General features: G+C 43.6%; 24 non-coding genes across 24 annotated transcripts; all 24 read left to right on the plus strand.

The window, feature by feature from the left end:
• The first annotated feature begins 383 nt into the window (after positions 1-383).
• On the plus strand, positions 384-502 carry LOC130400040 (5S ribosomal RNA). The gene has a single exon (XR_008902525.1). It is a non-coding gene; the product is annotated as a 5S ribosomal RNA (ribosomal RNA).
• A 528-nt stretch (positions 503-1,030) lies between these two features.
• On the plus strand, positions 1,031-1,149 carry LOC130399779 (5S ribosomal RNA). The gene has a single exon (XR_008902278.1). It is a non-coding gene; the product is annotated as a 5S ribosomal RNA (ribosomal RNA).
• Positions 1,150-1,668: 519 nt separating this feature from the next.
• LOC130394388 (5S ribosomal RNA) lies at positions 1,669-1,787 on the plus strand. The gene has a single exon (XR_008897552.1). It is a non-coding gene; the product is annotated as a 5S ribosomal RNA (ribosomal RNA).
• Positions 1,788-2,297: 510 nt separating this feature from the next.
• LOC130401318 (5S ribosomal RNA) lies at positions 2,298-2,416 on the plus strand. The gene has a single exon (XR_008903780.1). It is a non-coding gene; the product is annotated as a 5S ribosomal RNA (ribosomal RNA).
• Positions 2,417-3,044: 628 nt separating this feature from the next.
• On the plus strand, positions 3,045-3,163 carry LOC130400459 (5S ribosomal RNA). The gene has a single exon (XR_008902942.1). It is a non-coding gene; the product is annotated as a 5S ribosomal RNA (ribosomal RNA).
• Positions 3,164-4,914: 1,751 nt separating this feature from the next.
• On the plus strand, positions 4,915-5,033 carry LOC130395126 (5S ribosomal RNA). Its single transcript, XR_008898218.1, has one exon. It is a non-coding gene; the product is annotated as a 5S ribosomal RNA (ribosomal RNA).
• Positions 5,034-5,562: 529 nt separating this feature from the next.
• LOC130394311 (5S ribosomal RNA) lies at positions 5,563-5,681 on the plus strand. Its single transcript, XR_008897482.1, has one exon. It is a non-coding gene; the product is annotated as a 5S ribosomal RNA (ribosomal RNA).
• A 1,751-nt stretch (positions 5,682-7,432) lies between these two features.
• LOC130395674 (5S ribosomal RNA) lies at positions 7,433-7,551 on the plus strand. Its single transcript, XR_008898702.1, has one exon. It is a non-coding gene; the product is annotated as a 5S ribosomal RNA (ribosomal RNA).
• Positions 7,552-8,080: 529 nt separating this feature from the next.
• On the plus strand, positions 8,081-8,199 carry LOC130394581 (5S ribosomal RNA). Its single transcript, XR_008897726.1, has one exon. It is a non-coding gene; the product is annotated as a 5S ribosomal RNA (ribosomal RNA).
• Positions 8,200-8,728: 529 nt separating this feature from the next.
• LOC130394466 (5S ribosomal RNA) lies at positions 8,729-8,847 on the plus strand. The gene has a single exon (XR_008897621.1). It is a non-coding gene; the product is annotated as a 5S ribosomal RNA (ribosomal RNA).
• Positions 8,848-9,376: 529 nt separating this feature from the next.
• LOC130400416 (5S ribosomal RNA) lies at positions 9,377-9,495 on the plus strand. The gene has a single exon (XR_008902896.1). It is a non-coding gene; the product is annotated as a 5S ribosomal RNA (ribosomal RNA).
• A 518-nt stretch (positions 9,496-10,013) lies between these two features.
• On the plus strand, positions 10,014-10,132 carry LOC130400670 (5S ribosomal RNA). The gene has a single exon (XR_008903148.1). It is a non-coding gene; the product is annotated as a 5S ribosomal RNA (ribosomal RNA).
• Positions 10,133-10,651: 519 nt separating this feature from the next.
• On the plus strand, positions 10,652-10,770 carry LOC130394766 (5S ribosomal RNA). The gene has a single exon (XR_008897892.1). It is a non-coding gene; the product is annotated as a 5S ribosomal RNA (ribosomal RNA).
• A 529-nt stretch (positions 10,771-11,299) lies between these two features.
• Positions 11,300-11,418, plus strand: LOC130399502 (5S ribosomal RNA). The gene has a single exon (XR_008902009.1). It is a non-coding gene; the product is annotated as a 5S ribosomal RNA (ribosomal RNA).
• A 2,171-nt stretch (positions 11,419-13,589) lies between these two features.
• On the plus strand, positions 13,590-13,708 carry LOC130394908 (5S ribosomal RNA). Its single transcript, XR_008898021.1, has one exon. It is a non-coding gene; the product is annotated as a 5S ribosomal RNA (ribosomal RNA).
• A 518-nt stretch (positions 13,709-14,226) lies between these two features.
• LOC130398585 (5S ribosomal RNA) lies at positions 14,227-14,345 on the plus strand. The gene has a single exon (XR_008901148.1). It is a non-coding gene; the product is annotated as a 5S ribosomal RNA (ribosomal RNA).
• A 529-nt stretch (positions 14,346-14,874) lies between these two features.
• On the plus strand, positions 14,875-14,993 carry LOC130394518 (5S ribosomal RNA). Its single transcript, XR_008897668.1, has one exon. It is a non-coding gene; the product is annotated as a 5S ribosomal RNA (ribosomal RNA).
• Positions 14,994-15,522: 529 nt separating this feature from the next.
• On the plus strand, positions 15,523-15,641 carry LOC130398586 (5S ribosomal RNA). Its single transcript, XR_008901149.1, has one exon. It is a non-coding gene; the product is annotated as a 5S ribosomal RNA (ribosomal RNA).
• Positions 15,642-16,170: 529 nt separating this feature from the next.
• Positions 16,171-16,290, plus strand: LOC130394100 (5S ribosomal RNA). Its single transcript, XR_008897291.1, has one exon. It is a non-coding gene; the product is annotated as a 5S ribosomal RNA (ribosomal RNA).
• Positions 16,291-16,819: 529 nt separating this feature from the next.
• Positions 16,820-16,939, plus strand: LOC130400650 (5S ribosomal RNA). The gene has a single exon (XR_008903128.1). It is a non-coding gene; the product is annotated as a 5S ribosomal RNA (ribosomal RNA).
• Positions 16,940-17,458: 519 nt separating this feature from the next.
• On the plus strand, positions 17,459-17,577 carry LOC130398587 (5S ribosomal RNA). The gene has a single exon (XR_008901150.1). It is a non-coding gene; the product is annotated as a 5S ribosomal RNA (ribosomal RNA).
• A 529-nt stretch (positions 17,578-18,106) lies between these two features.
• On the plus strand, positions 18,107-18,226 carry LOC130394752 (5S ribosomal RNA). Its single transcript, XR_008897880.1, has one exon. It is a non-coding gene; the product is annotated as a 5S ribosomal RNA (ribosomal RNA).
• Positions 18,227-18,755: 529 nt separating this feature from the next.
• Positions 18,756-18,874, plus strand: LOC130398588 (5S ribosomal RNA). Its single transcript, XR_008901151.1, has one exon. It is a non-coding gene; the product is annotated as a 5S ribosomal RNA (ribosomal RNA).
• A 522-nt stretch (positions 18,875-19,396) lies between these two features.
• Positions 19,397-19,515, plus strand: LOC130398589 (5S ribosomal RNA). Its single transcript, XR_008901152.1, has one exon. It is a non-coding gene; the product is annotated as a 5S ribosomal RNA (ribosomal RNA).
• The last annotated feature ends 485 nt before the right edge of the window (positions 19,516-20,000 follow it).

The raw sequence follows: 20,000 nt of genomic DNA on the forward strand, positions 1-20,000 counted from the left end.
ACAGTATAGTGATACTGCCAGCAGGGAGCACCAGAGAGCTGAACCGACAGTTGTACATTTCTTAAACTTTCACCAACACAAACACGCACGCTCACTTCAGATCATGGGAGGACGTCAAAAAATCACCACCCATTCTCTGACACTTTAACCGTTAACCTTGGTTCAAACATTAACATCACACGCACACGCAGTGTATTTCAGATAATTAATGAATTCAGATGTCACAATGATCGTTTACATGGATAAGGAGTCCTACTGAATCAATTACTGCCGTTTATATCTAACTAATGATTGTTTTTGTAAAAGTGTAACGTCGAGCCTCAGCAGCTTTCTCACTCCTTATGTGCTACTGTATAAAACCTGGTTTTGCGCCTGCACTAATTGCTTACGGCCATACCACCCTGAACACGCCCGATCTCGTCTGAACTCGGAAGCTAAGCAGGGTCGGGCCTGGTTAGTACTTGGATGGGAGACCGCCTGGGAATACCAGGTGCTGTAAGCTTTTTCTTTTTCAACTCGAGCTCATTGCCTCCGTGGCCTACCGTGGGTACCGTGACCTGATGTTTACTGCCAACCGCTTTGGAGGATTTAAGCAACATACAAAAACTGACAACGTCTCTCAAAACTATTTTTGTGAAACATGAGGACAGTATAGTGATACTGCCAGCAGGGAGCACCAGAGAGCTGAACCGACAGTTGTACATTTCTTAAACTTTCACCAACACAAACATGCACGCTCACTTCAGATCATGGCAGGACGTCAAAAAATCACCACCCATTCTCTGACACTTTAACCGTTAACCTTGGTTCAAACATTTAACATCACACGCACACGCAGTGTATTTCAGATAATTAATGAATTCAGATGTCACAATGATCGTTTACATGGATAAGGAGTCCTACTGAATCAATTACTGCCGTTTATATCTAACTAATGATTGTTTTTGTAAAAGTGTAACGTCGAGCCTCAGCAGCTTTCTCACTCCTTATGTGCTACTGTATAAAACCTGGTTTTGCGCCATGCACTATTGCTTACGGCCATACCACCCTGAACACGCCCGATCTCTTCTGATCTCGGAAGCTAAGCAGGGTCGGGCCTGGTTAGTACTTGGATGGGAGACCGCCTGGGAATACCAGGTGCTGTAAGCTTTTTCTTTTTCAACTCGAGCTCATTGACTCCGTGGCGTACCGTGACCTGATGTTTACTGCCAACCGCTTTGGAGGATTTAAGCAACATACAAAAACTGACAACGTCTCTCAAAACTGTTTTTGTGAAACATGAGGACAGTATAGTGATACTGCCAGCAGGGAGCACCAGAGAGCTGAACCGACAGTTGTACATTTCTTAAACTTTCACCAACACAAACACGCACGCTCACTTCAGATCATGGGAGGACGTCAAAAAATCACCACCCATTCTCTGACACTTTAACCGTTAACCTTGGTTCAAACATTTAACATCAGACGCACACGCAGTGTATTTCAGATAATTAATGAATTCAGATGTCACAATGATCGTTTACATGGATAAGGAGTCCTACTGAATCAATTACTGCCGTTTATATCTAACTAATGATTGTTTTTGTAAAAGTGTAACGTCGAGCCTCAGCAGCTTTCTCACTCCTAATGTGCTACTGTATAAAACCTGGTTTTGCGCCTGCACTAATTGCTTACGGCCATACCATACTGAACACGCCCGATCTCGTCTGATCTCGGAAGCTAAGCAGGGTCGGGCCTGGTTAGTACTTGGATGGGAGACCGCCTGGGAATACCAGGTGCTGTAATCTTTTTCTTTTTCAACTCGAATCATTGACTCCGTGGCGTACCGTGACCTGATGTTTACTGCCAACCGCTTTGGAGGATTTAAGCAACATACAAAGACTGACAACGTCTCTCAAAACTATTTTTGTGAAACATGAGGACAGTATAGTGATACTGCCAGCAGGGAGCACCAGAGAGCTGAAACGACAGTTGTACATTTCTTAAACTTTCACCAACACAAACACGCACGCTCACTTCAGATCATGGGAGGACGTCAAAAAATCACCACCCATTCTCTGACACTTTAACCGTTAACCTTGGTTCAAACATTTAACATCGCACGCACACGCAGTGTATTTCAGATAATTAATGAATTCAGATGTCACAATGATCGTTTACATGGATAAGGAGTCCTACTGAATCAATTACTGCCGTTTATATCTAACTAATGATTGTTTTTGTAAAAGTGTAACGTCGAGCCTCAGCAGCTTTCTCACTCCTACTGTATAAAACCTGGTTTTGCGCCTGCACTAATTGCTTACGGCCATACCACCCTGAACACGCCCGATCTCGTCAGATCTCGGTAGCTAAGCAGGGTCGGGCCTGGTCAGTACTTGGATGGGAGACCGCCTGGGAATACCAGGTGCTGTAAGTGTTTTCTTTTTCAACTCGAGCTCATTGACTCCGTGGCGTACCGTGACCTGATGTTTACTGCCAACCGCTTTGGAGGATTTAAGCAACATACAAAAACTGACAACGTCTCTCAAAATTATTTTTGTGAAACATGAGGACAGTATAGTGATACTGCCAGCAGGGAGCACCAGAGAGCTGAACCGACAGTTGTACATTTCTTAATCTTTCACCAACACAAACACGCACGCTCACTTCAGATCATGGGAGGACGTAAAAAAATCACCACCCATTCTCTGACACTTTAACCGTTAACCTTGGTTCAAACATTTAACATCACACGCACACGCAGTGTATTTCAGATAATTAATGAATTCAGATGTCACAATGATCGTTTACATGGATAAGGAGTCCTACTGAATCAATTACTGCCGTTTATATCTAACTAATGATTGTTTTTGTGTATTTCAGATAATTAATGAATTCAGATGTCACAATGATCGTTTACATGGATAAGGAGTCCTACTGAATCAATTACTGCCGTTTATATCTTACTAATGATTGTTTTTGTAAAAGTGTAACGTCGAGCCTCAGCAGCTTTCTCACTCCTTATGTGCTACTGTATAAAACCTGGTTTTGCGCCTGCAATAATTGCTTACGGCCATACCACCCTGAACACGCCCGATCTCGTCTGATCTCGGAAGCTAAGCAGGGTCGGGCCTGGTTAGTACTTGGATGGGAGACCGCCAGGGAATACCAGGTGCTGTAAGTTGTTTCTTTTTCAACTCGAGCTCATTGACTCCGTGGCCTACCGTGGCGTACCGTGACCTGATGTTTACTGCCAACCGCTTTGGAGGATTTAAGCAACATACAAAAACTGACAACGTCTCTCAAAACTATTTTTGTGAAACATGGGCTGTTTCCCAAAGTGAAGGCTGCAGCCTTGCTAGGACGCGTCCTTGCTAGTCGCGTCCTATGGAGATGAGACTAGAGTGCTAGCTCGAGTGCTTCCTAGCGTTTGTAACGTCTGACTTTGGGAACGACTTGGTAGTGTGGAAGCGCTTCCGCTTTTTAATACTGCGTGTCCGCTTGTAAACACATGTGCGCTTATGAATAAAACATGGCAGCAATCAAGCTGATCGATATTTATTTGACTTTTGTCTGTTATGAATGCGGTCATTTCTCCTTCGCATGGAGCCTCTTTGGGGAAGTCACAAAAGCTTTGTTGTGGTTGATCGAATTGTCTTTATTAAAAGGAAAATCCATTCAATTTTTATAAAACTAAGTGAAATTGTCTGAGAACTTAATTCATGCATCACATTTACAGTACGGTTGATTACTATTATGCAGGGGGAAAAAGACAAAGAAAGAGATGATAAACGTGTATTTATTTGGATATATGATCTGATTCATTCATTCATATATGCCTACAATCTACCAGTGCTTTGAACACATAAGTATATCATATAAAATACAATTATATACGTTCATTCAAAATTACAAACATTGCAAATGATCGGTTGTGCATTAATTTTACAACATTGGATAGTGGCACTATCCCTTCCACCGGCAAACAAATGTTTGTGCGCCACCCTAAGGCGCACAAAAGCCTCCGTTTGCTGGGCTGACCCTAAAAAAAACGTAAAACATAAATAGGTATACATAAATAATGTAATCTTGTGAGAGAGTAAATTGACATTGGTGACAGTGGTGTTTAACACCAGCTACGTCCATGCAAAATATAGCAACGTATCATTAAGTTGCAAAAACGTTTGAAAAGTGGCACAGGCCTTTAGGCTTGATTATTTGCATTAACATGATGAATCTATAAAAAGCAATACGGCACAAAATATTTCTGAAAACTAATATAACTTCACTTCGTTTGAACGTGTACTTCTCTGTCATTTTCAAGAACCCGCCCAGTGAACGCAGAGGATTGTGGGTAGTTTTGGCTCGTCTAGGATGCAGCGATGCATCCTTGAAAAATCTCGGAATTCTCAAAAACGAAGGACCCGAAAAGGGGGCGTATTTCGAGTGTCCTCAACATTGGAACAGTGCTTGTCGGCGTTCGATGACGTAGCGTCCTTAAAAGGGCGGCCGTTGAGCATGCTTCCTTGACATTGGGAAACAGCCATGAGGACAGTATAGTGATACTGCCAGCAGGGAGCACCAGAGAGCTGAACCGACAGTTGTACATTTCTTAAACTTTCACCAACACAAACACGCACGCTCACTTCAGATCATGGGAGGACGTCAAAAAATCACCACCCATTCTCTGACACTTTAACCGTTAACCTTGGTTCAAACATTTAACATCACACGCACACGCAGTGTATTTCAGATAATTAATGAATTCAGATGTCACAATGATCGTTTACATGGATAAGGAGTCCTACTGAATCAATTACTGCCGTTTATATCTAACTAATGATTGTTTTTGTAAAAGTGTAACGTCGAGCCTCAGCAGCTTTCTCACTCCTTATGTGCTACTGTATAAAACCTGGTTTTGCTTCTGCACTAATTGCTTACGGCCATACCACCCTGAACACGTCCGATCTCGTCTGAACTCGGAAGCTAAGCAGGGTCGGGCTTGGTTAGTACTTGGATGGGAGACTGCCTGGGTATACCAGGTGCTGTAAGCTTTTTCTTTTTCAACTCGAGCTCATTGACTCCGTGGCCTACCGTGGCGTACCGTGACCTGATGTTTACTACCAACCGCTTTGGAGGATTTAAGCAACATACAAAAACTGACAACGTCTCTCAAAACTATTTTTGTGAAACATGAGGACAGTATAGTGATACTGCCAGCAGGGAGCACCAGAGAGCTGAACCGACAGTTGTACATTTCTTAAACTTTCACCAACACAAACACGCACGCTCACTTCAGATCATGGGAGGACGTCAAAAAATCACCACCCATTCTCTGACACTTTAGCCGTTAACCTTGGTTCAAACATTTAACATCACACGCACACGCAGTGTATTTCAGATAATTAATGAATTCAGATGTCACAATGATCGTTTACATGGATAAGGAGTCCTACTGAATCAATTACTGCCGTTTATATCTAACTAATGATTGTTTTTGTAAGAGTGTAACGTCGAGCCTCAGCAGCTTTCTCACTCCTTATGTGCTACTGTATAAAACCTGGTTTTGCGCCTGCAATAATTGCTTACGGCCATACCACCCTGAACACGCCCGATCTCGTCTGATCTCGGAAGCTAAGCAGGGTCGGTCCTGGTTAGTACTTGGATGGGAGACCGCCAGGGAATACCAGGTGCTGTAAGTTGTTTCTTTTTCAACTCGAGCTCATTGACTCCGTGGCCTACCGTGGCGTACCGTGACCTGATGTTTACTGCCAACCGCTTTGGAGGATTTAAGCAACATACAAAAACTGACAACGTCTCTCAAAACTATTTTTGTGAAACATGGGCTGTTTCCCAAAGTGAAGGCTGCAGCCTTGCTAGGACGCGTCCTTGCTAGTCGCGTCCTATGGAGATGAGACTAGAGTGCTAGCTCGAGTGCTTCCTAGCGTTTGTAACGTCTGACTTTGGGAACGACTTGGTAGTGTGGAAGCGCTTCCGCTTTTTAATACTGCGTGTCCGCTTGTAAACACATGTGCGCTTATGAATAAAACATGGCAGCAATCAAGCTGATCGATATTTATTTGACTTTTGTCTGTTATGAATGCGGTCATTTCTCCTTCGCATGGAGCCTCTTTGGGGAAGTCACAAAAGCTTTGTTGTGGTTGATCGAATTGTCTTTATTAAAAGGAAAATCCATTCAATTTTTATAAAACTAAGTGAAATTGTCTGAGAACTTAATTCATGCATCACATTTACAGTACGGTTGATTACTATTATGCAGGGGGAAAAAGACAAAGAAAGAGATGATAAACGTGTATTTATTTGGATATATGATCTGATTCATTCATTCATATATGCCTACAATCTACCAGTGCTTTGAACACATAAGTATATCATATAAAATACAATTATATACGTTCATTCAAAATTACAAACATTGCAAATGATCGGTTGTGCATTAATTTTACAACATTGGATAGTGGCACTATCCCTTCCACCGGCAAACAAATGTTTGTGCGCCACCCTAAGGCGCACAAAAGCCTCCGTTTGCTGGGCTGACCCTAAAAAAAACGTAAAACATAAATAGGTATACATAAATAATGTAATCTTGTGAGAGAGTAAATTGACATTGGTGACAGTGGTGTTTAACACCAGCTACGTCCATGCAAAATATAGCAACGTATCATTAAGTTGCAAAAACGTTTGAAAAGTGGCACAGGCCTTTAGGCTTGATTATTTGCATTAACATGATGAATCTATAAAAAGCAATACGGCACAAAATATTTCTGAAAACTAATATAACTTCACTTCGTTTGAACGTGTACTTCTCTGTCATTTTCAAGAACCCGCCCAGTGAACGCAGAGGATTGTGGGTAGTTTTGGCTCGTCTAGGATGCAGCGATGCATCCTTGAAAAATCTCGGAATTCTCAAAAACGAAGGACCCGAAAAGGGGGCGTATTTCGAGTGTCCTCAACATTGGAACAGTGCTTGTCGGCGTTCGATGACGTAGCGTCCTTAAAAGGGCGGCCGTTGAGCATGCTTCCTTGACATTGGGAAACAGCCATGAGGACAGTATAGTGATACTGCCAGCAGGGAGCACCAGAGAGCTGAACCGACAGTTGTACATTTCTTAAACTTTCACCAACACAAACACGCACGCTCACTTCAGATCATGGGAGGACGTCAAAAAATCACCACCCATTCTCTGACACTTTAACCGTTAACCTTGGTTCAAACATTTAACATCACACGCACACGCAGTGTATTTCAGATAATTAATGAATTCAGATGTCACAATGATCGTTTACATGGATAAGGAGTCCTACTGAATCAATTACTGCCGTTTATATCTAACTAATGATTGTTTTTGTAAAAGTGTAACGTCGAGCCTCAGCAGCTTTCTCACTCCTTATGTGCTACTGTATAAAACCTGGTTTTGCTTCTGCACTAATTGCTTACGGCCATACCACCCTGAACACGTACGATCTCGTCTGAACTCGGAAGCTAAGCAGGGTCGGGCTTGGTTAGTACTTGGATGGGAGACTGCCTGGGTATACCAGGTGCTGTAAGCTTTTTCTTTTTCAACTCGAGCTCATTGACTCCGTGGCCTACCGTGGCGTACCGTGACCTGATGTTTACTACCAACCGCTTTGGAGGATTTAAGCAACATACAAAAACTGACAACGTCTCTCAAAACTATTTTTGTGAAACATGAGGACAGTATAGTGATACTGCCAGCAGGGAGCACCAGAGAGCTGAACCGACAGTTGTACATTTCTTAAACTTTCACCAACACAAACACGCACGCTCACTTCAGATCATGGGAGGACGTCAAAAAATCACCACCCATTCTCTGACACTTTAGCCGTTAACCTTGGTTCAAACATTTAACATCACACGCACACGCAGTGTATTTCAGATAATTAATGAATTCAGATGTCACAATGATCGTTTACATGGATAAGGAGTCCTACTGAATCAATTACTGCCGTTTATATCTAACTAATGATTGTTTTTGTAAGAGTGTAACGTCGAGCCTCAGCAGCTTTCTCACTCCTTATGTGCTACTGTATAAAACCTAGTTTTGCACCTGCACTAATTGCTTACGGCCATACCACCCTGAATAAGCCCGATCTCGTCTGATCTCGGAAGTTAAGCAGGGTCGGGCCTGGTTAGTACTTGGATGGGAGACAGCCTGGGAATACCAGGTGCTGTAAGCTTTTTCTTTTTCAACTCGAGCTCATTGCCTCCGTGGCCCACCGTGGCGTACCGTGACCTGATGTTTACTGCCAACCGCTTTGGAGGATTTAAGCAACATACAAAAACTGACAACGTCTCTCAAAACTATTTTTGTGAAACATGAGGACAGTATAGTGATACTGCCAGCAGGGAGCACCAGAGAGCTGAACCGACAGTTGTACATTTCTTAAACTTTCACCAACACAAACACGCACGCTCACTTCAGATCATGGGAGGACGTCAAAAAATCACCACCCATTCTCTGACACTTTAGCCGTTAACCTTGGTTCAAACATTTAACATCACACGCACACGCAGTGTATTTCAGATAATTAATGAATTCAGATGTCACAATGATCGTTTACATGGATAAGGAGTCCTACTGAATCAATTACTGCCGTTTATATCTAACTAATGATTGTTTTTGTAAAAGTGTAACGTCGAGCCTCAACAGCTTTCTCACTCCTTATGTGCTACTGTATAAAACCTGGTTTTGCGCCTATACTAATTGCTTACGGCCATACCACACTGAACACGCCCGATCTCGTCTGAACTCGGAAGCTAAACAGGGTCGGGCCTGGTTAGTACTTGGATGGGAGACCGCCTGGGAATACCAGGTGATGTAAGCTTTTTCTTTTTCAACTCGAGCTCATTGACTCCGTGGCCTACCGTGGCGTACCGTGACCTGATGTTTACTACCAACCGCTTTGGAGGATTTAAGCAACATACAAAAACTGACAACGTCTCTCAAAACTATTTTTGTGAAACATGAGGACAGTATAGTGATACTGCCAGCAGGGAGCACCAGAGAGCTGAACCGACAGTTGTACATTTCTTAAACTTTCACCAACACAAACACGCACGCTCACTTCAGATCATGGGAGGACGTCAAAAAATCACCACCCATTCTCTGACACTTTAGCCGTTAACCTTGGTTCAAACATTTAACATCACACGCACACGCAGTGTATTTCAGATAATTAATGAATTCAGATGTCACAATGATCGTTTACATGGATAAGGAGTCCTACTGAATCAATTACTGCCGTTTATATCTAACTAATGATTGTTTTTGTAAGAGTGTAACGTCGAGCCTCAGCAGCTTTCTCACTCCTTATGTGCTACTGTATAAAACCTGGTTTTGCGCCTGCACTAATTGCTTACGGCCATACCACCCTGAACACGCCCGATCTCGTCTGATCTCGGAAGCTAAGCAGGGTCGGGCCTGGTTAGTACTTGGATGGGAGACCGCCTGGGAATACCAGGTGCAGTAAGCTTTTTCTTTTTCAACTCGAGCTCATTGACTCCGTGGCGTACCGTGACCTGATGTTTACTGCCAACCGCTTTGGAGGATTTAAGCAACATACAAAAACTGACAACGTCTCTCAAAATATTTTTGTGAAACATGAGGACAGTATAGTGATACTGCCAGCAGGGAGCACCAGAGAGCTGAACCGACAGTTGTACATTTCTTAAACTTTCACCAACACAAACACGCACGCTCACTTCAGATCATGGGAGGACGTCAAAAAATCACCACCCATTCTCTGACACTTTAACCGCTAACCTTGGTTCAAACATTTAACATCACACGCACACGCAGTGTATTTCAGATAATTAATGAATTCAGATGTCACAATGATCGTTTACATGGATAAGGAGTCCTACTGAATCAATTACTGCCGTTTATATCTAACTAATGATTGTTTTTGTAAGAGTGTAACGTCGAGCCTCAGCAGCTTTCTCACTCCTTATGTGCTACTGTATAAAACCTGGTTTTGCGCCTGCACTAATTGCTTACGGCCATACCACCCTGAACACGCCCGATCTCGTCTGATCTCGGAAACTAAGCAGGGTCGGGCCTGGTTAGTACTTGGATGGGGGACCGCCTGGGAATACCAGGTGCTGTAAGCTTTTTCTTTTTCAACTCGAGCTCATTGACTCCGTGGCGTACCGTGACCTGATGTTTACTGCCAACCGCTTTGGAGGATTTAAGCAACATACAAAAACTGACAACGTCTCTCAAAACTATTTTTGTGAAACATGAGGACAGTATAGTGATACTGCCAGCAGGGAGCACCAGAGAGCTGAACCGACAGTTGTACATTTCTTAAACTTTCACCAACAGAAACACGCACGCTCACTTCAGATCATGGGAGGACGTCAAAAAATCACCACCCATTCTCTGACACTTTAACCGTTAACCTTGGTTCAAACATTTAACGTCACACGCACACGCAGTGTATTTCAGATAATTAATGAATTCAGATGTCACAATGATCGTTTACATGGATAAGGAGTCCTACTGAATCAATTACTGCCGTTTATATCTAACTAATGATTGTTTTTGTAAAAGTGTAACGTCGAGCCTCAGCAGCTTTCTCACTCCTTATGTGCTACTGTATAAAACCTGGTTTTGCGCCTGCACTAATTGCTTACGGCCATTCCACCCTGAACACGCCCGATCTCGTCTGATTTCGGAAGCTAAGCACGGTCGGGCCTGGTTAGTACTTGGATGGGAGACCGCCTGGGAATACCAGGTGCTGTAAGCTTTTTCTTTTTCAACTCGAGCTCATTGCCTCCGTGGCCTACCGTGGCGTACCGTGACCTGATGTTTACTGCCAACCGCTTTGGAGGATTTAAGCAACATACAAAAACTGACAACGTCTCTCAAAACTGTTTTTGTGAAACATGAGGACAGTATAGTGATACTGCCAGCAGGGAGCACCAGAGAGCTGAACCGACAGCTGTACATTTCTTAAACTTTCACCTACACAAACACGCACGCTCACTTCAGATCATGGGAGGACGTCAAAAAATCACCACCCATTCTCTGACACTTTAACCGTTAACCTTGGTTCAAACATTTAACATCACACGCACATGCAGTGTATTTCAGATAATTAATGAATTCAGATGTCACAATGATCGTTTACATGGATAAGGAGTCCTACTGAATCAATTACTGCCGTTTATATCTAACTAATGATTGTTTTTGTAAAAGTGTAACGTCGAGCCTCAGCAGCTTTCTCACTCCTTATGTGCTACTGTATAAAACCTGGTTTTGCGCCTGCACTAATTGCTTACGGCCATACCACCCTGAACACGCCCGATCTCGTCTGATCTCGGAAGCTAAGCAGGGTCGGGCCTGGTTAGTACTTGGATGGGAGACCGCCTGGGAATTCCAGGTGCTGTAAGCTTTTTCTTTTTCAACTCGAGCTCATTGCCTCCGTGGCCTACTGTGACCTGATGTTTACTGCCAACCGCTTTGGAGGATTTAAGCAACATACAAAAACTGACAACGTCTCTCAAAACTATTTTTGTGAAACATGAGGACAGTATAGTGATACTGCCAGCAGGGAGCACCAGAGAGCTGAACCGACAGTTGTACATTTCTTAAACTTTCACCAACACAAACACGCACGCTCACTTCAGAGGGGTGTTCCACGAACGGAGGTTTAACAAACACTGAGTTAACGCTGAACTCTAGGTTGATTGACCCTGTGCCGACCAACCCAGAGTTTTCGGTTCCACAGCAGCGGTTATGCATTAGTTCAATCAACTCGGGGTTGGTTAACACAGGGTTGTGCGCGTCCACGCCAAACTTAAAAAGACGTGATGTATGGATCATGGAAACCCTGATCGATATGGCGAAACGGGCCGCTTATTTCAATGAAATGGAACTCCAGGTTCTCCTGGAGAGCTATGACGAGGAGAAGGACATTATCACAAGAAAAGGGAACGCTAAAACCTCTGGAACCCGGAGAACCAAAGCCTGGCAGCGGATCGCTGACCGCGTAAATGCGTTAGTTACACGTCAAAAGCATGATCCTTAATATTTGAGCCATGAATATATAAATATCCCAGTTAAGCATTCTTAAAGATCCTACCACATAACCCCTTTCTTCTAAAACAATATGTACTCCGATTGCTTCCAAGCGGTCAGAGAATCAAGTATAAAAATGAAGTATAAAAAACATACAAACTGGTAAGCTTTTCCCACCATCGTATTGGTATAAATTTAAATAAGCCATTTTTTTAAGCCAATCGTGAAAAGGCCGACAGTCGGCAGACTGGATCTGGCCCTCAAATTGTCTTGACCCCGGTGGAGGAGCTGTTAATAAACATAAATTCAGGGCGCCCAGGCATGGAGGGGGTACCTGGAGGTACCTACCACCTCAGAGAGTCATGGGCCATACCCCACACTGGTTGAATGTAGGTTTTTGTGTTTTCTTGTATTTTAGATTTTTTTTGCCTTCGAAGTAACACATGCAAACCGTGTGCTTGCCACAGCGCATACTATTCCAAATGTTTCTTTTTGGTAACTGGGTAGAAAACCTAAAAGTGACAATTCATCAACTTCACAGATCAAGATGGATCAGTGCTTGTATGAAGCCGCCGGCTACGATCGAACATTCTCCAGTGGATGCAAGTCCGTTAGGACTATTTTATACTTTATGTTGTAAATGCCTCTCGGCATAGTACTCAGACAATATTGCTCTTTGTATGATAGGAGTCCGATACAAATCTTGGATGGGTCATCTGAAACGACTGTGATGTGCTCAGCATCTCCAGCATTATAGCCCCCTAGATAAAACTACCATTTGAAAAAAACGGAGGGCTACGCAAATAGTCTGGAGTGAACTGAGGCCAGGTCCTCGATTGGTAGTGTTGGCTATGTAAGGCTATTTAAATATATTAAAGATTTGCGCGAGAATCTATATCTCTCCACTCCAGCAAAAAGTCATCCAATATGCCAAGATGTCGAGCCGTGGTCTTATCAATCGCTCCCGGTGGATTGCACGTATAATTTGCGCTCTGATATCAGCAGTTCTCTCATCAAAAGGGCATACCATTGTGAACACATGAAATCTGCGGTGAACGCCGGTTGAAATACCCAAAACCGGGTTATGTTTCAAACTTAACCTGCGCAAAACCTGGTCCGACCAGGTTTGATTCAGAGCATATGTTGCTATAGCAACTAACATACCGTGATCCTTTTGGAACGGAAAACCTAGGGTTACAGCAAACCCTGGGTTAACTTACCCGGTTATGTGATAAAACCGGCTTTGTGGAACACCCCACTGATCATGGGAGGACGTCAAAAAATCACCACCCATTCTCTGACACTTTAACCGTTAACCTTGGTTCAAACATTTAACATCACACGCACACGCAGTGTATTTCAGATAATTAATGAATTCAGATGTCACAATGATCGTTTACATGGATAAGGAGTCCTACTGAATCAATTACTGCCGTTTATATCTAACTAATGATTGTTTTTGTAAGAGTGTAACGTCGAGCCTCAGCAGCTTTCTCACTCCTTATGTGCTACTGTATAAAACCTGGTTTTGCGCCTGAACTAATTGCTTACGGCCATACCACCCTGAACACGCCCGATCTCGTCTGATCTCGGAAACTAAGCAGGGTCGGGCCTGGTTAGTACTTGGATGGGAGACCGCCTGGGAATACCAGGTGCTCTAAGCTTTTTCTTTTTCAACTCGAGCTCATTGACTCCGTGGCGTACCGTGACCTGATGTTTACTGCCAACCGCTTTGGAGGATTTAAGCAACATACAAAAACTGACAACGTCTCTCAAAACTATTTTTGTGAAACATGAGGACAGTATAGTGATACTGCCAGCAGGGAGCACCAGAGAGCTGAACCGACAGTTGTACATTTCTTAAACTTTCACCAACACAAACACGCACGCTCACTTCAGATCATGGGAGGACGTCAAAAAATCACCACCCATTCTCTGACACTTTAACCGTTAACCTTGGTTCAAACATTTAACATCACACGCACACGCAGTGTATTTCAGATAATTAATGATTCAGATGTCACAATGATCGTTTACATGGATAAGGAGTCCTACTGAATCAATTACTGCCGTTTATATCTAACTAATGATTGTTTTTGTAAAAGTGTAACGTCGAGCCTCAGCAGCTTTCTCACTCCTTATGTGCTACTGTATAAAACCTGGTTTTGCGCCTGCACTAATTGCTTACGGCCATACCACCCTGAACACGCCCGATCTCGTCTGATCTCGGAAGCTAAGCAGGGTCGGGCCTGGTTAGTACTTGGATGGGAGACCGCCTGGGAATACCAGGTGCTGTAAGCTTTTTCTTTTTCAACTCAAGCTCATTGCCTCCGTGGCCTACCGTGGCGTACCGTGACCTGATGTTTACTGCCAACCGCTTTGGAGGATTTAAGCAACATACAAAAACTGACAACGTCTCTCAAAACTATTTTTGTGAAACATGAGGACAGTATAGTGATACTGCCAGCAGGGAGCACCAGAGAGCTGAAACGACAGTTGTACATTTCTTAAACTTTCACCAACACAAACACGCACGCTCACTTCAGATCATGGGAGGACGTCAAAAAATCACCACCCATTCTCTGACACTTTAACCGTTAACCTTGGTTCAAACATTTAACATCACACGCACACGCAGTGTATTTCAGATAATTAATGAATTCAGATGTCACAATGATCGTTTACATGGATAAGGAGTCCTACTGAATCAATTACTGCCGTTTATATCTAACTAATGATTGTTTTTGTAAGAGTGTAACGTCGAGCCTCAGCAGCTTTCTCACTCCTTATGTGCTACTGTATAAAACCTGGTTTTGCGCCCACACTAATTCCTTACGGCCATACCACCCTGAACACGCCCGATCTCGTCTGATCTCGGAAGCTAAGCAGGGTCGGGCCTGGTTAGTACTTGGATGGGAGGCCGCCTGGGAATACCAGGTGCTGTAATCTTTTTCTTTTTCAACTCGAGCTCATTGCCTCCGTGGCCTACCGTGGCGTACCGTGACCTGATGTTTACTGCCAACCGCTTTGGAGGATTTAAGCAACATACAAAAACTGACAACGTCTCTCAAAACTATTTTTGTGAAACATGAGGACAGTATAGTGATACTGCCAGCAGGGAGCACCAGAGAGCTGAACCGACAGTTGTACATTTCTTAAACTTTCACCAACACAAACACGCACGCTCACTTCAGATCATGGGAGGACGTCAAAAAATCACCACCCATTCTCTGACACTTTAACCGTTAACCTTGGTTCAAACATTTAACATCACACGCACACGCAGTGTATTTCAGATAATTAATGAATTCAGATGTCACAATGATCGTTTACATGGATAAGGAGTCCTACTGAATCAATTACTGCCGTTTATATCTAACTAATGATTGTTTTTGTAAGAGTGTAACGTCGAGCCTCAGCAGCTTTCTCACTCCTTATGTGCTACTGTATAAAACCTGGTTTTGCGCCTGCACTAATTGCTTACGGCCATACCACCCTGAACACGCCCGATCTCGTCTGATCTCGGAAGCTAAGCAGGGTCGGGCCTGGTTAGTACTTGGATGGGAGACCGCCTGGGAATACCAGGTGCTGTAAGCTTTTTCTTTTTCAACTCGAGCTCATTGACTCCGTGGCCTACCGTGGCGTACCGTGACCTGATGTTTACTGCCAACCGCTTTGGAGGATTTAAGCAACATACAAAAACTGACAACGTCTCTCAAAACTATTTTTGTGAAACATGAGGACAGTATAGTGATACTGCCAGCAGGGAGCACCAGAGAGCTGAAACGACAGTTGTACATTTCTTAAACTTTCACCAACACAAACACGCACGCTCACTTCAGATCATGGGAGGACGTCAAAAAATCACCACCCATTCTCTGACACTTTAACCGTTAACCTTGGTTCAAACATTTAACATCACACGCACACGCAGTGTATTTCAGATAATTAATGAATTCAGATGTCACAATGATCGTTTACATGGATAAGGAGTCCTACTGAATCAATTACTGCCGTTTATATCTAACTAATGATTGTTTTTGTAAGAGTGTAACGTCGAGCCTCAGCAGCTTTCTCACTCCTTATGTGCTACTGTATAAAACCTGGTTTTGCGCCTGCACTAATTGCTTACGGCCATACCACCCTGAACACGCCCGATCTCGTCTGATCTCGGAAGCTAAGCAGGGTCGGGCCTGGTTAGTACTTGGATGGGAGGACCGCCTGGGAATACCAGGTGCTGTAAGCTTTTTCTTTTTCAACTCGAGCTCATTGCCTCCGTGGCCTACCGTGGCGTACCGTGACCTGATGTTTACTGCCAACCGCTTTGGAGGATTTAAGCAACATACAAAAACTGACAACGTCTCTCAAAACTATTTTTGTGAAACATGAGGACAGTATAGTGATACTGCCAGCAGGGAGCACCAGAGAGCTGAACCGACAGTTGTACATTTCTTAAACTTTCACCAACACAAACACGCACGCTCACTTCAGATCATGGGAGGACGTCAAAAAATCACCACCCATTCTCTGACACTTTAACCGTTAACCTTGGTTCAAACATTTAACATCACACGCACACGCAGTGTATTTCAGATAATTAATGAATTCAGATGTCACAATGATCGTTTACATGGATAAGGAGTCCTACTGAATCAATTACTGCCGTTTATATCTAACTAATGATTGTTTTTGTAAGAGTGTAACGTCGAGCCTCAGCAGCTTTCTCACTCCTTATGTGCTACTGTATAAAACCTGGTTTTGCGCCTGCACTAATTGCTTACGGCCATACCACCCTGAACACGCCCGATCTCGTCTGATCTCGGAAAGCTAAGCAGGGTCGGGCCTGGTTAGTACTTGGATGGGAGACCGCCTGGGAATACCAGGTGCTGTAAGCTTTTTCTTTTTCAACTCGAGCTCATTGACTCCGTGGCGTACCGTGACCTGATGTTTACTGCCAACCGCTTTGGAGGATTTAAGCAACATACAAAAACTGACAACGTCTCTCAAAACTATTTTTGTGAAACATGAGGACAGTATAGTGATACTGCCAGCAGGGAGCACCAGAGAGCTGAACCGACAGTTGTACATTTCTTAAACTTTCACCAACACAAACACGCACGCTCACTTCAGATCATGGGAGGACGTCAAAAAATCACCACCCATTCTCTGACACTTTAACCGTTAACCTTGGTTCAAACATTTAACATCACACGCACACGCAGTGTATTTCAGATAATTAATGAATTCAGATGTCACAATGATCGTTTACATGGATAAGGAGTCCTACTGAATCAATTACTGCCGTTTATATCTAACTAATGATTGTTTTTGTAAGAGTGTAACGTCGAGCCTCAGCAGCTTTCTCACTCCTTATGTGCTACTGTATAAAACCTGGTTTTGCGCCTGCACTAATTGCTTACGGCCATACCACCCTGAACACGCCCGATCTCGTCTGATCTCGGAAGCTAAGCAGGGTCGGGCCTGGTTAGTACTTGGATGGGAGACCGCCTGGGAATACCAGGTGCTGTAAGCTTTTTCTTTTTCAACTCGAGCTCATTGCCTCCGTGGCCTACCGTGGCGTACCGTGACCTGATGTTTACTGCCAACCGCTTTGGAGGATTTAAGCAACATACAAAAACTGACAACGTCTCTCAAAACTATTTTTGTGAAACATGAGGACAGTATAGTGATACTGCCAGCAGGGAGCACCAGAGAGCTGAACCGACAGTTGTACATTTCTTAAACTTTCACCAACACAAACACGCACGCTCACTTCAGATCATGGGAGGACGTCAAAAAATCACCACCCATTCTCTGACACTTTAACCGTTAACCTTGGTTCAAACATTTAACATCACACGCACACGCAGTGTATTTCAGATAATTAATGAATTCAGATGTCACAATGATCGTTTACATGGATAAGGAGTCCTACTGAATCAATTACTGCCGTTTATATCTAACTAATGATTGTTTTTGTAAGAGTGTAACGTCGAGCCTCAGCAGCTTTCTCACTCCTTATGTGCTACTGTATAAAACCTGGTTTTGCGCCTGCACTAATTGCTTACGGCCATACCACCCTGAACACGTCCGATCTCGTCTGATCTCGGAAGCTAAGCAGGGTCGGGCCTTGGTTAGTACTTGGATGGGAGACCGCCTGGGAATACCAGGTGCTGTAAGCTTTTTCTTTTTCAACTCGAGCTCATTGACTCCGTGGCCTACCGTGGCGTACCGTGACCTGATGTTTACTGCCAACCGCTTTGGAGGATTTAAGCAACATACAAAAACTGACAACGTCTCTCAAAACTATTTTTGTGAAACATGAGGACAGTATAGTGATACTGCCAGCAGGGAGCACCAGAGAGCTGAACCGACAGTTGTACATTTCTTAAACTTTCACCAACACAAACACGCACGCTCACTTCAGATCATGGGAGGACGTCAAAAAATCACCACCCATTCTCTGACACTTTAACCGTTAACCTTGGTTCAAACATTTAACATCACACGCACACGCAGTGTATTTCAGATAATTAATGAATTCAGATGTCACAATGATCGTTTACATGGATAAGGAGTCCTACTGAATCAATTACTGCCGTTTATATCTAACTAATGATTGTTTTTGTAAGAGTGTAACGTCGAGCCTCAGCAGCTTTCTCACTCCTTATGTGCTACTGTATAAAACCTGGTTTTGCGCCTGCACTAATTGCTTACGGCCATACCACCCTGAACACGCCCGATCTCGTCTGATCTCGGAAGCTAAGCAGGGTCGGGCCTGGTTAGTACTTGGATGGGAGACCGCCTGGGAATACCAGGTGCTGTAAGCTTTTTCTTTTTCAACTCGAGCTCATTGACTCCGTGGCCGCGTACCGTGACCTGATGTTTACTGCCAACCGCTTTGGAGGATTTAAGCAACATACAAAAACTGACAACGTCTCTCAAAACTATTTTTGTGAAACATGAGGACAGTATAGTGATACTGCCAGCAGGGAGCACCAGAGAGCTGAACCGACAGTTGTACATTTCTTAAACTTTCACCAACACAAACACGCACGCTCACTTCAGATCATGGGAGGACGTCAAAAAATCACCACCCATTCTCTGACACTTTAACCGTTAACCTTGGTTCAAACATTTAACATCACACGCACACGCAGTGTATTTCAGATAATTAATGAATTCAGATGTCACAATGATCGTTTACATGGATAAGGAGTCCTACTGAATCAATTACTGCCGTTTATATCTAACTAATGATTGTTTTTGTAAAAGTGTAACGTCGAGCCTCAGCAGCTTTCTCACTCCTTATGTGCTACTGTATAAAACCTGGTTTTGCGCCTGCACTAATTGCTTACGGCCATACCACCCTGAACACGCCCGATCTCGTCTGATCTCGGAAGCTAAGCAGGGTCGGGCCTGGTTAGTACTTGGATGGGAGACCGCCTGGGAATACCAGGTGCTGTAAGCTTTTTCTTTTTCAACTCGAGCTCATTGCCTCCGTGGCGTACCGTGACCTGATGTTTACTGCCAACCGCTTTGGAGGATTTAAGCAACATACAAAAACTGACAACGTCTCTCAAAACTATTTTTGTGAAACATGAGGACAGTATAGTGATACTGCCAGCAGGGAGCACCAGAGAGCTGAACCGACAGTTGTACATTTCTTAAACTTTCACCAACACAAACACGCACGCTCACTTCAGATCATGGGAGGACGTCAAAAAATCACCACCCATTCTCTGACACTTTAACCGTTAACCTTGGTTCAAACATTTAACATCACACGCACACGCAGTGTATTTCAGATAATTAATGAATTCAGATGTCACAATGATCGTTTACATGGATAAGGAGTCCTACTGAATCAATTACTGCCGTTTATATCTAACTAATGATTGTTTTTGTAAAAGTGTAACGTCGAGCCTCAGCAGCTTTCTCACTCCTTATGTGCTA

Source organism: Gadus chalcogrammus, chromosome 12 (assembly GCF_026213295.1).
Source record: "Gadus chalcogrammus isolate NIFS_2021 chromosome 12, NIFS_Gcha_1.0, whole genome shotgun sequence".
NCBI classification, from domain to species: domain Eukaryota; kingdom Metazoa; phylum Chordata; class Actinopteri; order Gadiformes; family Gadidae; genus Gadus; species Gadus chalcogrammus.